This window comes from Theropithecus gelada, chromosome 1 (assembly GCF_003255815.1).
Source record: "Theropithecus gelada isolate Dixy chromosome 1, Tgel_1.0, whole genome shotgun sequence".
NCBI classification, from domain to species: Eukaryota; Metazoa; Chordata; class Mammalia; order Primates; family Cercopithecidae; genus Theropithecus; species Theropithecus gelada.
In genome coordinates, this window is record NC_037668.1 from 83,839,625 (window position 1) to 83,853,042 (window position 13,418).

The 13,418-nt window shown below is 36.2% G+C and overlaps 1 long non-coding RNA gene across 1 annotated transcript; it reads right to left on the reverse strand.

The window, feature by feature from the left end:
• Positions 1 to 355: 355 nt before the first annotated feature.
• Positions 356 to 6,440, reverse strand: LOC112614597. The gene is made up of 2 exons (XR_003117102.1): positions 6,394 to 6,440; positions 356 to 882 (listed from the first exon to the last, which is right to left on the reverse strand). It is a non-coding gene; the product is annotated as an uncharacterized LOC112614597 (long non-coding RNA).
• Positions 6,441 to 13,418: the final 6,978 nt, after the last annotated feature.

Below are 13,418 nucleotides of genomic sequence, written 5' to 3' on the forward strand. Positions count from 1 at the left end.
TGCAATAACTAACTCACTTTTTTTGATAAAGGCATTAATCCATTCATGAGGGTGGCATCCCATAATCTAATCACTTCTTTAAGGTCCTGCTTCTCAACACTGTTACATGGCAATTAAGTCTCCACATGAGTTTTGGCAGGACATTGAAACCATAGAAATATTCAAAAGTATTAAATTATGCAATAATATTCTGTTTATGAAAATTAAAGACTTTTCACACATTTATGAAAGCTTTCTCATGAACCATAAATGCATATATGTATATTTAAAATATAAACCTTGAAATATAAATATTTTCCATCTACCTTGTACTGGTTAACTTGCTGAATAAAATATTACCCCAAAACTCAGTGGCTTAAAACAACAGCCTTTTATTATTGCTTATGTTTCTACAAGTCCACCAGAGGTCTGCCGACAACTAATCTAGGTGGACTCTGAGGGCAGCTCTGCTCCATGTGTCTCTTATTCTCCTCCTGTGACTAGTGGGTTGCTTGAGCAGGTTCTTCTCATGGTGATGGCAGATGTATAGCTGGAAACACTGGAGGCTTCTTAAGACCTAGGCTGAGAACTGGTATACTGTCATTTCCATCATCTTTCACTGTCCCAAGCAAGTTACATGGTCAAGTATCAAGTCAAGGGGCAGGGAAGTATATTCCATCCATTATGAGGCCATGGCAAAGATGTATATGGCGGCACAGGTGAAAAATCAAGGCTATTAACAGAATTTACTTCATACCTGCAGCAAGAATCTGCAGTGGCTTACAACAAAAGGTATAGAGAGGGTCTATTACTAAAAAGTTGGTCTAAAATTGACCATTTACAGTACCACACCAGGTCAAAGGAAACTATTGTCATCAGGCCTGGTTATGACTTGTGAGATTCCTGATAGTCAAGGCAAAAGGGAAAGGAAAGTAAGATATCTGAGAAAAGGAAGAGTAGCAATTTGTGATGAAAATTAAATACATGCATATATATCTAACTCAGCAATATATTTACTGTAGATGTATACATTCACATATATTTCACATAGTTAGAAAATGGACTGTTAGCATATTAAAAGACAAATTCTTAATCTAATAATCTCATACGCACCCATCATTTATGCTCTCTCTTTCAAATATTGTTCTTACTTTTTTCAAAAAAAAAAAAATTGAGATCTGAGACTTTTTCCCCTTTTATTCAGAGTTATCTCTGTTTGTAGGGTCATTTAATTATAAAGAACAGACCATCCCTTTTACCTCTGAAGAGTACCCTGTTTTTCAGCCAAGAGAGACCAGACAAAGATAACCAGGCAGATTTTTTTTTCACCCCTAGTGTCTGACTGGATGACAAAGAAGTCTGGTACTTCAGCCAAGTTGTCTACCAACATTTCCTATTCTTCACTTGCTATTAGTTGCCTGGTCACAAGAAGAAAAGCAAAACAAAACAGTCTTCATCAACATATGGACATCTTACTTTCCCACTTAATAAATATTTGGGTCTATCTGTTGCCTCACATCCCGTGTGAGCTGGTATAAGAACCAGTCTGACTATTTTGTATAGAAACAAACACTTAGATATGTGCCTTTGGGCAAATATCTGCAACACTGGTAATACCTTGCATACGTATACTTTTTTCACTTTCTCAGACAAGTGGCAACATGGTGAAATTGAAAGGTTTGGTTCTGTAACAGCCTCCAATGTTGTCTTATTTACTTACTCTGTGTGAAACAGAAACATCAGTTAATATATTAGAATCTCAGTTTTTTCATTGGTAAAAGTGATGACAATTATATATACTTTTAAGTATGGTTAAAAGGATTAACACTGAGAGAGAGTGTGTGTTTGGCAGGGTGGTAGCACATATTAAGTATTATTCAACAAATGTTAGGCTCCTTTCCTGTACAAAGTCAGAACGACTATCCTTATTCATTAATGAAACACAAGCTAAGAACCTGTGACATATCAAAAAGAGTAAATGAAACAAATAAGAAAACTGAACTATAAAATTAGAAGTAAGTTTCCAGGGGTCACACAAGAGAAAGACCTTAAGGCTAGAAACCATATTTCCTGGTTCTCAATCCATTGTCTATTCTATTGCTATAGTTTAGATTCATTCATTCATTCATTCACTCATCCATTCCTCCATTAATCATTTCCACTCATTCTATTCAAGGGCTTCTTATATAGCTGTATAGGTTGTATATGTCATAACAGCTGTGTGACCTGGCCTCTTCCAAACTTCATAAACCACAGCCTTCCAACGCTTACTATAGCATTGTTCTTATTCTAGCTACCCTGTGCATTTTTGTTTGTTTGTATTGAAATTATGTACCATATTATTAGTCTTAGTAATAAGTTCAAATGAAGAGTGACAAGTGAGACTTTGTATCTTCCCTCTCATTCAGGTATTCTCTCTTTGCCTCCTCAGAAGTTCATTTAAATAAAAGTAATCAATGTATCTACGTTGGCACTTGGGGATAGCCCAGCCTGAAAAACTTCTATAAAATGTGTCCCTTGTGCTACAGTTAGCTAACGCATCATTAAACAGAGGAACAAATTCTATGCAGCAGGTTTGTGATACTAGCATTGAGTTCCTTCTCACTGAGGAGGAAGGTTTTAGCCAGGGACAATTTCAATTTTGGTCTGGTCTCAACTGCTCATTCTTCCAAACTATTCAGATTAGCTTCTGAGTCTTTCCCCCATTATGGACCTAAAACAGTTTTGCTCTGGGATACTGATTATTTGCAATGGGAGCTCTCTATACTATTTTTATGAAACTGTGTTTTTCAGGGTTTACTTCAAATATTGAGGTATATTAGTCTGTTCTTACACTGCTATAAATAAATACCTGAGAATGGGTGATTTATAAAGAAAAGAGGTTTAGGGCTGGGCGCAGTGGCTCACGCCTGTAATCCTAGCACTTTGGGAGGCCGAGGTGGGCAGATCACGAGGTCAGGAGATCGAGACCATTCTGGCTAACACAGTGAAACCCCGTCTCTAATAAAAATACAAACAAAAACTAGCCGGGCGTGATGGCAGGTGCCTGTAGTCCCAGCTACTCAGGAGGCTGAGGCGGGAGAATGGCGTGAACCCAGGAGGCAGAGCTTGCAATGAGCTGAGATAGTACCACTGCACTCCAGCCTGGGCGACAGAGTGAAACTCCGTCAAAAAAAGAAAAAAAAAGAAAAAAAAAGAGGTTTAATTGGCTTGTGGTTCCGCGTACTGCACAGAAAGCATGTTGTTGGCTTCTGCTGGGCTTCGGGGAAGTCTCAGGAAACTTACAATTATGGTGGAAGGCGGAGTGGGAGTGAGCACCTCATATGGCCAGAGCAGGAAGAAGTGGAGGGAGATGCCACATACTTTTAGGCAACCAGACTCATGAGAACTCACTACCACAAGAACAGCACCAAGGGGGAAATCCACCCCCATGATCCAATCACCTCCTACTAGGCCTCATCTCCAACACTGGGGTTTATAATTCAACATGAGATTTGGGCAGAGAGACAGACCTAAACCATATCATGAGGATTCTTTAAATAATTGATAAGGAAGTTTTGCTTGGTCTCCAGATACTAACAAATGACAGGTAAAAAGTTACTAAATAGCAAGTCTTCATTTTTATTTCTGCTTATAGGACCCAACAGATTTTTGGTGGTCTGTGTACTCAGGCCAGCTGCCTCTTTGTTTTTCATTTAAAGCTTAGTATGTATCTTTTTGTCTGTCTTTTAAAAATACATATGTTATTTCTTCCATTGTATGGCAGGAGGAAATATTTTAAAAGGCCTTGAGTTAGGAAGGGTAAATTTCTGGATGGAGTCCAAGATTACAGCAGCCTCCTCCACTGGGGAGAAACCTAGACAACATTAAATTTCCCATGTAGCATCATTAAACATTCTCTTTGTTGCCCTAGTTCATGATTTTATTGTTTAACCAGTTCACACTGACAGTCTTGTGGGCTACAGTTCTGTTTGACTGTCGAGTACATACTATTTCCATTATATTACATTCCAATATGTTCTAAAGGAACATGATATATGTGTGCATGGAGGAAACGTAAGTGACACCAAGTGGGCAACTATATTTCTCCTTGAATCTGACTTAATTTTAAGGATTGACTTTTTCCCCTCCTGGTAGCAAATTGTCATTAATTGTTCACCTTCACTTTGATATCCTATGTTTTGTACCTCTTCAAATTTTACAAGATTTTAAAACCCTGGTTCCTCCATTCCAGCTAATGGGAACTATTTTGCTTTTTTGCTATTTTGAAATTTCACAGGCTTTGAAGTTGATGTATTTTTATATTACTTTGTTCAGAAAAGTAGCTAACACCATTTAATAACTACCGTACACTTGGCTAGCTTCTTGCTTGCTTCTTTGTTTCAGAGGAATCAATAGTTTCTTTTCATTAAATTGTTAATAAGCATACAGATTAATAATGACTTTCTTGAGGGCAGAAATTAGGACTTTCATTTTATTGAATCCTCAGGATATAACCCAAAAACTGGCCACAGAGTTAATGTTTTATAAATATATGTTGCTTATTCTCATCTTAAGTAGAAAAAAACCCATCAAATAATAGACATAAAACACAAAAATTAATGAAAGTGTAAAAACTACACAGGTGAGTGATATGGTCAGGCTTTGTTTCCCCACCCAGATCTCATCTTGAATTGTAGTTCCCATAATCCCCATGTGTCAAGGGAGAGACCGGGCGGAGGTAACTGAATCATGGGAGTGGTTTCCCCAACTGAATCATGGGAGTGGTTTCCCCAGTGCTATTCTTGTTGATAGTGAGTTCCCAAGAGATCTTTTACACTTCTCTCTGCACTTCTCCTTCCTGCCATCTTGTGAAGAAGGTGCCTTACTTCCCCTTTGCCTTCTGTCATGATTGTAAGTCTCCTGAGGACTCCTCGGCCATGTGGAACTGTGAGTCAATTAAATCTCTTTATAAATTACCCAGTCTCAGGCAGTTTTTTATAACAGTATGAAAATGGACTAATACAGTGGGTAAGAACATGGATTTTAGAGCCACACAGTTCCAAGTCCAAATCCTGGATATGCTACTGGATAATGATGTAATCTGGATAAGTTAATGATGTCTCTGTCTTTGTGTCCTTATCTGTAAAATGCAGATAATATCTGTCTTATAAAATTTTAATGAAAACTGAATAAGATAGTGCATGTAAGCACAATAATTAGCTCATAGTTAACACTCAATAAATAGTATATATCATGTTAATTATTAGCAGTAATATCAATATTAGTATTATTAATAGTATTAATATCAATATTGGAATAGTGATCCTTTTTGGTATCAGATCCTAATTCTAACATTTACTAGGGTTTTTCTCCAAGTTTTATTGAGTTATAATGTACAAATTTAAATATATGTGTATTTAAGATGTACAACACAGCGTTTTGATATAACTATACTTTGTGTAATGATTTCCACAATCAAGTTAATTAACATATGTAATCTCATATAATTATTATACTATTTTCTTTTTTTGTGGTAAGAACACTTAAGATCTACTTTCTTAGCAAATTTCAAGTACGTAATGCGTGATTATTAACAATAATCACCATGCTGTACAATAGATCTTCAAGCTTATTCTTTGTAAGCTGAAAGCTATTTGTTCTGTGGCCTGTGTCAGGTAAGGTCTTTTGAGAAGCTAATGCCAAGACAGGATTAGATGTGCAAGAGGCTTGTTGTGGAAAGTGGTTATGAAGGACAAAGATGGATGGAACAAGAGAAGGCAGGTGATGCCATTCTGGCACCTGTGAAAGGGGAGTGGGAAGGAAGGAGGCTGTTGTAGGAGCTGCAGTTCTGAGTACTGTCCTAAGAAATTCCTAGCTAGGCCAATGCAGGGTCTCACAGCAGATTTTTAGGATTCCTGCATTGAGCAGGGGTAGACTAACTATGGAGCCACTGCTGTATTCTGTCATGTCCTGGAGGCATGGCCTTAGCATGAGTGCCAAGATCTGAAGATGCAGCCACATTTTCACCTATGCTACCAGCAGCAGCTTTTCCTGAATGGAGATCTGAGTAGTGCACCTCCATGCCCACCCCTTGGTCTTAAGGTCTATTTTTCCACTTGTTAGAGTCTCTGTTTGTCATCAGTGGCATAAGCAATACACACAAAAAATTCCATTGAGGTACTGTAAGATTTCACTTGGGTGATTTACCTGAAGTACCTGGATATAGTCAAGTGTTCAGAAAATGTTCATTCCTTTCCTTTTCTCCCAGTTTTTCCTTCTAGTTTTAACTTCCCATCCGATAAAGGTAGATACCCAATCTTTTCTGAATACTTTTAGTGTCAAGATTCCAGCAAATAGCTCAACCTGGAAAAATCCTCACTTTTGTCTCATCTTGTAATCTTGGGTAAGATGTACTGACTGAAGTTGAATTACCCAGTTAATGGCTTTGGCCCTCTTGTTCCTTTATCTATGCAGACAGCCTTGGAAAGAGAAAAAAAAAAAAAAAAAAAAAAAAACAGAAAAATGAAAAGTAATTCATTTTTGGCATTAGATTTTTTTCTTGAGGGAATAAAACTTCTGTCTTAGTGAGATTAAATCATTTATGGAAACACTATGTCTTGAATGCTTTGTCCTATTCAAGTCGTGGGGGCACATTCACAAAATAGAACTGTTTAGATCAGAGAAGATGAGTTAAGTGGGGAAGACTGGTATCTTGATCATATCAGGGTTCTCTGACACAAACCCTTCTGAATTCCAGCCAAATAATAGAGCACACAAAACTAGGGCAGAGGTTGAAATAATTACATATTACACAGAAAAATGGAAAAATATAAAACGTAATTAATGGGATTAGAATTCTACAAAATATTACATAAGCTATGGCAAGCAGATGATATATAAATACACATAGTTTTTAAATGATTCTTTCTATACACATTCTTTTAAAGTTGCTCTTGGGAGAAGCACACACTTTGCTTTTTGCTTCTGCCTTGACTGTAACACATCACAAAAGTGTTGTTAGTTCCAAAACACTTTCGTGGAGAAGCTTTCCCAGCTCCAAACACAATCAGTTTAAATTCATTATTTTCCAGATTGCATAATATTGTGTGGTTGTCTTCGGGTGCCTTAACATATAAGCAATATTTTAAAATATATATTATTCTCTGCGGAAAATTTCTCAATAAAGCACCTTTGATTCCATGGTTGGCTTAACAAGGTTAATCCTGTCTCTATCTGTTCATTTTGGATATTTGAATTGAGTTTTGTTGAGATTCTTTCTATGAGAGGGAAGAGAGAGAACACTCAGGTTTTTGTGATGGCATTTGAAGCTCTTCATGATCAGATTTCCTACTAAAGAACTTCAAGAATTCCTTACTGCTTGTAGGGAAAAAAGGCAGATCATTTGCCTAGACGTCATTTCTAAATAATTGCATATTTAAAGTTACTAAAAATACAAAGAATAATAAAATGAGCACCCATATATCCAAAACCCAGCCTTGTCAAATCTGAACATTTTGGTATTTCAGATTTTTGCTATGATTGAATAATTTTTATTCTAAAATGAGTCTGAAAATTAGAGCTAGAGTTGTAGGCTCCTGCGATATCCTTCATCTCATCCCATTCCCACTCTTCCAAGAAGTAACCAATGTCCTAATTTGATGTGCATCATTCATGCAAGTGTTTTTGTCCTTCTATTATATATGCAATACAGTATGTCTAAAAATAATTCATGACATTTACTAGGTTTTAAAATGTACGTAAAAGTTATATTCTGTATATCCAACTGAAATATACTTTTGTGTGTGGCGTAGGAGTGAGGATACACTTTTTTTTCTTTTTACAAATGAATAATGTTACTACTCTTCACCATGTATAGTTTAAAATCGTTCCTACCTCATTTTGTATATTTGTTTAGGTGTTTTTGTTTTTTTCAATTTCTCTTTGAATCAGTTGTGCTAAGTTACATTTTTCTAGAAAATGGCCCATTTCTTTTACATTTTCAAACTTGTTAACAAAGTTTTGCAGAGATTAGCTTTAATATTTTTCATTTTCTATTATTTTTATAACATGTCCACTTTTCAAACTTTTAAGGCTTACGATTAACTTTGCTGTCTGCTTTGTTTCCTAACTTCTCCAGAAGTTGTTCTATTATATTAAATTAATTTTTATAATGAAACACAGCTTTTGATTTTAATAATTCTCTCTATTATAGTTTTGTATTCTATTTAATTTCTATTTTTATACTTCTTATTTCTTCATTTGGGTGTTCTTTGGGTCTACACTTCAAAAATGTTTCCAATTTGTTAAATTTTAAGCCTAGCATTTTAATTTTCATGTCTTTTGTTTATAATACAGCAATGTCAAGTTACAATTTTTTCTCCAGTTACTGCTTTAATCAATTTCTACTTGTTTTGACATTATCATTCACAGAGTTTATATTCTTGGGTGGAGTGGTAAAAGGCGATGAACAAAAATAATTAATAAGTGGTCAAATATATCTTATAGGTGATAAATACCATAAAATACGTTCAAGGTAAGGGAATGAGGAATTCTGGGGGTAGAGATGGGATTTTTTGCTATTTTAAATAGAATTATTAGGCAAGACCTTACTCACAAGATGATATTTGTGTAAAAACTTGAAAGAAGCACCCTTGCCAATATCTAGGGGAAAAGCATTTAAACAGAGGGAACTGAAATTTCAAAAACTCTGAGGTAGAAGCAAGGTTAAAGTATTTTTTTCTTGAGTTTCCATTTCTTTATATATTAAACTAAAGTTTGGCCTGCAGCAGGGTTTCCTGACTTTCAGACTTTGGACATTTGCAAATAACCTTCCTGTTATTTACCTTATTCACATACCACCCAAAGAGTGTATAATGTGTTGCCAAAAAATGTAGAGAGATGGAGTAGAGGTACTACTTATGTTAGCTTCAACCTAAGCAGGAACTTGTTTTTTGAATACTTATTAAGATAAATTTATAAATTTAATAATAATTAAATTGTCTGTGTGAAAACTAAAATCATTCAGTATTACCAGTAAAATGAGGGCTGCATTTAGGAAAATAGATTTAAATTAGAAAACTTAAACTCTTGTTTAGTTCTATCTATTTCCATATGTTTGTAAATTGACTACTGAATGAACATAGATAATTCTATAATTTTCCATAGATATAATTTTTCTGATTCTCCTTCAAAATCTAAAATACCCTAAGTGTGATAAAAAAATGTTGTTGGTCATCAGTATGATGGTCCCTGACTTACTTATGACTTACTTATGATTCAACTTAACAACTTTTCAACTTTACAATGTTGTGAAATTTTCACAATCTCAATGTAATGTACAGTATTTAATAAATTACATGAGATATTCAATACTTTGTTATAAAATAGACTTTGTGTTAGATGGTTTTGCCCAACTGTAACGTAAGGCTTATGTAAGTGTTCTGAGCACATTCCAGTAGGTTAGGCTAAGCTATGATGTTCAGTCAATTAGGTGCATTAAATGCATTTTTAACACATAATGTTTTCAACCTATGATGGGTTTATTGGGAGGTAATTCCACTGTTAAGTTGAGGATCATCTGTATGCTGTTTTTAACTTTTATTTTAAATTCAGGGGTACATTTGCCAGTTTGTTAAAGTATTTGAGGCAGCAAGGAAGTAGGTATGGCTGGAGCAAAATAAGTAATTATTATAGTTGTCATCTTTCACGTGTTAACTCTTCCTGCCATTTCTGTTTATCTTATCATTTTAAATTCCATCTTCCATGTCTCCTAAATTTCTTAAATATTTATCTGTCAGTACTTACAAGTTTCTTCAGGTCTGTTTTCCATTTCACTAATTATTTCTTAAGCTTGTTTTAGGCTACTGTTTATATTTCCTTCCAATTTTAATATTAACAGCTGTGTTTTTCATTTATATATTCTCTCTCAAATACATCTTTTTAATGATGTCTTATCCTTCTTTCATACACGTTATATCTTCTTTTATATCTTTAATCATTTTAAAGATTGTACCTTTAATCATATTAAACATTCTTATTTAATAATTTCTATCTATTAACTAAAGTTCTTAGAGGTCTGTTGCTACTGCTTTGCTACTTTTCCCTAATGATTGTTACTCCAGGAACTATGTAATTTTTCTTTGCGAGGTTGTAATTTTTCTTTCTTTCAGTGAGGTTTTAACTAGGGAAACATTTGTAAACTTGTTTGAAGGTATGTCCTATCAGATGGATTTCTTTTTGCTTCTTCTTGGAGCCCCCAAAATAATAGCTGTGTGTATCCTTTTTATGTTAATTTCTCAGCTTGTAGTTTTCCCAATCATTTACACAGCATTGATTCACTTCTGCTGCTGCTGCAAAGATTGTCACACTCCAATCTTGAGTGTCAGAAGTCTTTGATAATAAATCACTAGAAATGACAATTTTGATTTTGTGGCCAGATTGACAAATAAATTTTATTTGTGCCTTCCTATAATGATAGATTTCTTAAACCCTTTACTCTATTTTTGTAGCCCTAGGAAGGCTCTTACACTCTGGGTAGATATCAGTTATGCATCTCTCTATCCCCCACATTTCAGGCCTAATGGCTCCTTTCTTTGTCCATTTACATGCCTAACAGTCAAGAGCTTTGTTAATCCCAGGGTCTCCTTATGAGCTTTCTGGTGAGGTGTGCAGGGCTTTTGTTTCTATTTTATTTTATTTTTTTAGTTTCTATGGATTTTCCTTTCTTGTTGGTTCACTTATGCCTTTAAATGATATTTGTTGTGTTTTATGGAGCTGTTGAATGTGACATATTGACAGAAGTAGATGGTGAACTGTTTTGACACTTTGTGATCTGTTACCAATTTATCTTTCTGGTTTTATATTTATTACCCATTAATTTACTCATACTAGCTTAATGACTTGGCCAAATTGACAAGTTATTACATTGCTTCTCGTTTTTTTTCTCCTGGATTTTTTCCATTGCCAATCTCTTAAATCCGTATATAACCCATACATTGAGGCTCAGCTCAAATGTCAGTCCTTTCAGGAATCTGCCTTTCATATGCCAATGGGCAGGAGTATTTGCTCCTATGATGTCTTATCTGCACCTCTTCATTAGTGCCCATGGACTTCCCTATCTATTGTGCTTGTTGTTATGCTCTTACCTTCTCCAGCATCACCCTGCCCTAGCATTAGACTGAGAACACATGATCCAGGACAAGATCTGTGCTTGATTCATTCTGTATGTAACACAGGCATAGCACTATGTCTTTCAGAATCTGAGAGTATATTAAACAAAATTGTATAAAAGTAGAGTTTTAAGCAGAAGCTGTAATGTAAACATATCATGAATGGAATTGGTCTATCCAGTGAATGCTTAGATTAGATGTCTGAAAATCTATTCCAATTTTAAGACCTAATAAAAATAATAATAAAAACGGTAGGAGGCAACCAAATGCCTACGCAGATAGGGGTAGGTCCCCAGTGAAACCCCACCTCCAAGCCAAAGACAGTTTAAAGCCTAAAAGCCAAGATACAAGTTAAATCCTTAGGCTGGATTGAGAACTTGTCTTCCTGTTTGGCATGCTTTCCTCTTGATCCCCACCCTTCACCTGTTTTACCTATATCTACCCTTTCTTAATTGTTTTTCTACACTGTCATGCCCACCTTTGAGTGGTGACTTTGCTTTAATGTTTATTGCATACTCACAAACCAATCAGCATGCACTTCCCATTCTGTGCCTACAAAGACCCCAGATTCAGTTGGTAGAGGGGTAGACAGCCTGACTTTGGGGAAGAGACAACCTGACTCTGGGGAAGACCATCTGCCCTTCCCATCCCCTCACTAGTTTGCCTCTCCACTGAGAGCCGTCTTCATTGCTCAATAAAATTATCTGCCTTCACCATCCTTCAGTCGTCTGCATGGCTTCATTCTTCTTGAACAATGGACAAGAACTTGGGACCCACCAAGTGTGGTAACCCAGAAAGTCTATCACGCTGGCTCTTTGCCCTCACTGGTGGAGGCCAGCCACCTCACACAATGAGGCAAGGGGCCAACTGAGTTGCTAACATGCCACCATCTGCGGACAGTGGAACTAAAGGAGCACTGTAACGTCCCCTCTGGGGCTTCAGGATCATGGGCACCCTCACATGGGCACTGCCACATTCCCCTTAAGGTGACACACCTGATCTGACCACGGGTCCTGCACGGAGCTTGTTCCTGTATTGGCACTCGGAGCAGCTGGCTGGGTTCCTCACTCACTCACTCATGCGCTCCCTCCCACAAGGGGTTGAGTGCAGTAGGCTGAGTAGAGGGGGAACCCCTGCCATGAGTTCAGCATTCATTCAAAAATCCTGCATCAATAATAGCCCAAACGGTTAAGCCTATTATGTTTCAGGCACTTTGCTAGGTGCTTTACTTAGATGATCTCTAATTCCCCCGACAATTCAGAAAAATGGATAAGGTTAAGGTAGTTGCTCAAGATCAGAGGCAGTAAAAGTCTGAGCAGAGATTTGGATCTAGATCTATCTAGCTCCCAAAGAAAACAAAAGGCAAATGTACATAATTGCCAAAAGAGGAAAGCAATAAGCTTTAGTGAAGAGAAAGCATTGTTTATTTCATGTAGATGGTCAGAGATGGTAGACTGAAGTAGATGAAATTGGAGGAATGCCACTCGTTTGTTAAGGTACAGTTCCAGTGTCCCCTCATCCAGGAAACACTGACTCCCCTGCCTGGATAGTTTCTTCCTTCTGGTTTTCCTCAGTCCTCTCTGTATTTACCACAATTGTTACATTTTAATCATTTGATTTTAATAATCTGTTTGTGGGTTTTTTCTCCACTAGCCAATGACTGTCTTAAGGACAGGAACTTTAATTTTTTACTCTTTTTTCATGCTATTCTCCTAAAATATTAATGTGTTTCTATCAAAATGTTTACATAACATATTCTGCTCTCAGCGATTCATAATGCAAATAAGTAAATAAAGGTTCTAGGAACTCTTGCAAAAGAGATTTGTTTAGCCTCAGCTAAATTAACATTTCCCAATTCTGTTTGACCACAGAACTCTTTTATTTAGAACACTTATTGATATTTGTGTACTAATATTTTGGAAAATAAACCTTGATATAGTTTTCATACATGACTTTCTTTAATGTTTCTTTTCTCTTTGTTTTTGGGGGTGACAGGTAAGTAGTGGAGTTCACTAATTTTATAATATAAAATAAATTTTCATCATATCAATTGCTAAAAGAATGTATGCTGTGTAGCAAGCAGTAAACAGTTTGTTAAAGAAAACTGCTCTCTTGGTAAGAAAAAGTACTTGGCATTTCTGTCTTTGAGGTAACCACACTTGTCCTAGGAATGTTTGTGTGTCTGCATGGTGTGTGTGTCTGTGTGGCGGCGGGGGTGGGGGGGTGTGTGGTATGTGTGGTGGGGCATCCCTAAATCCAATCCAAATTTGCTCCTCACTTTGATTACTC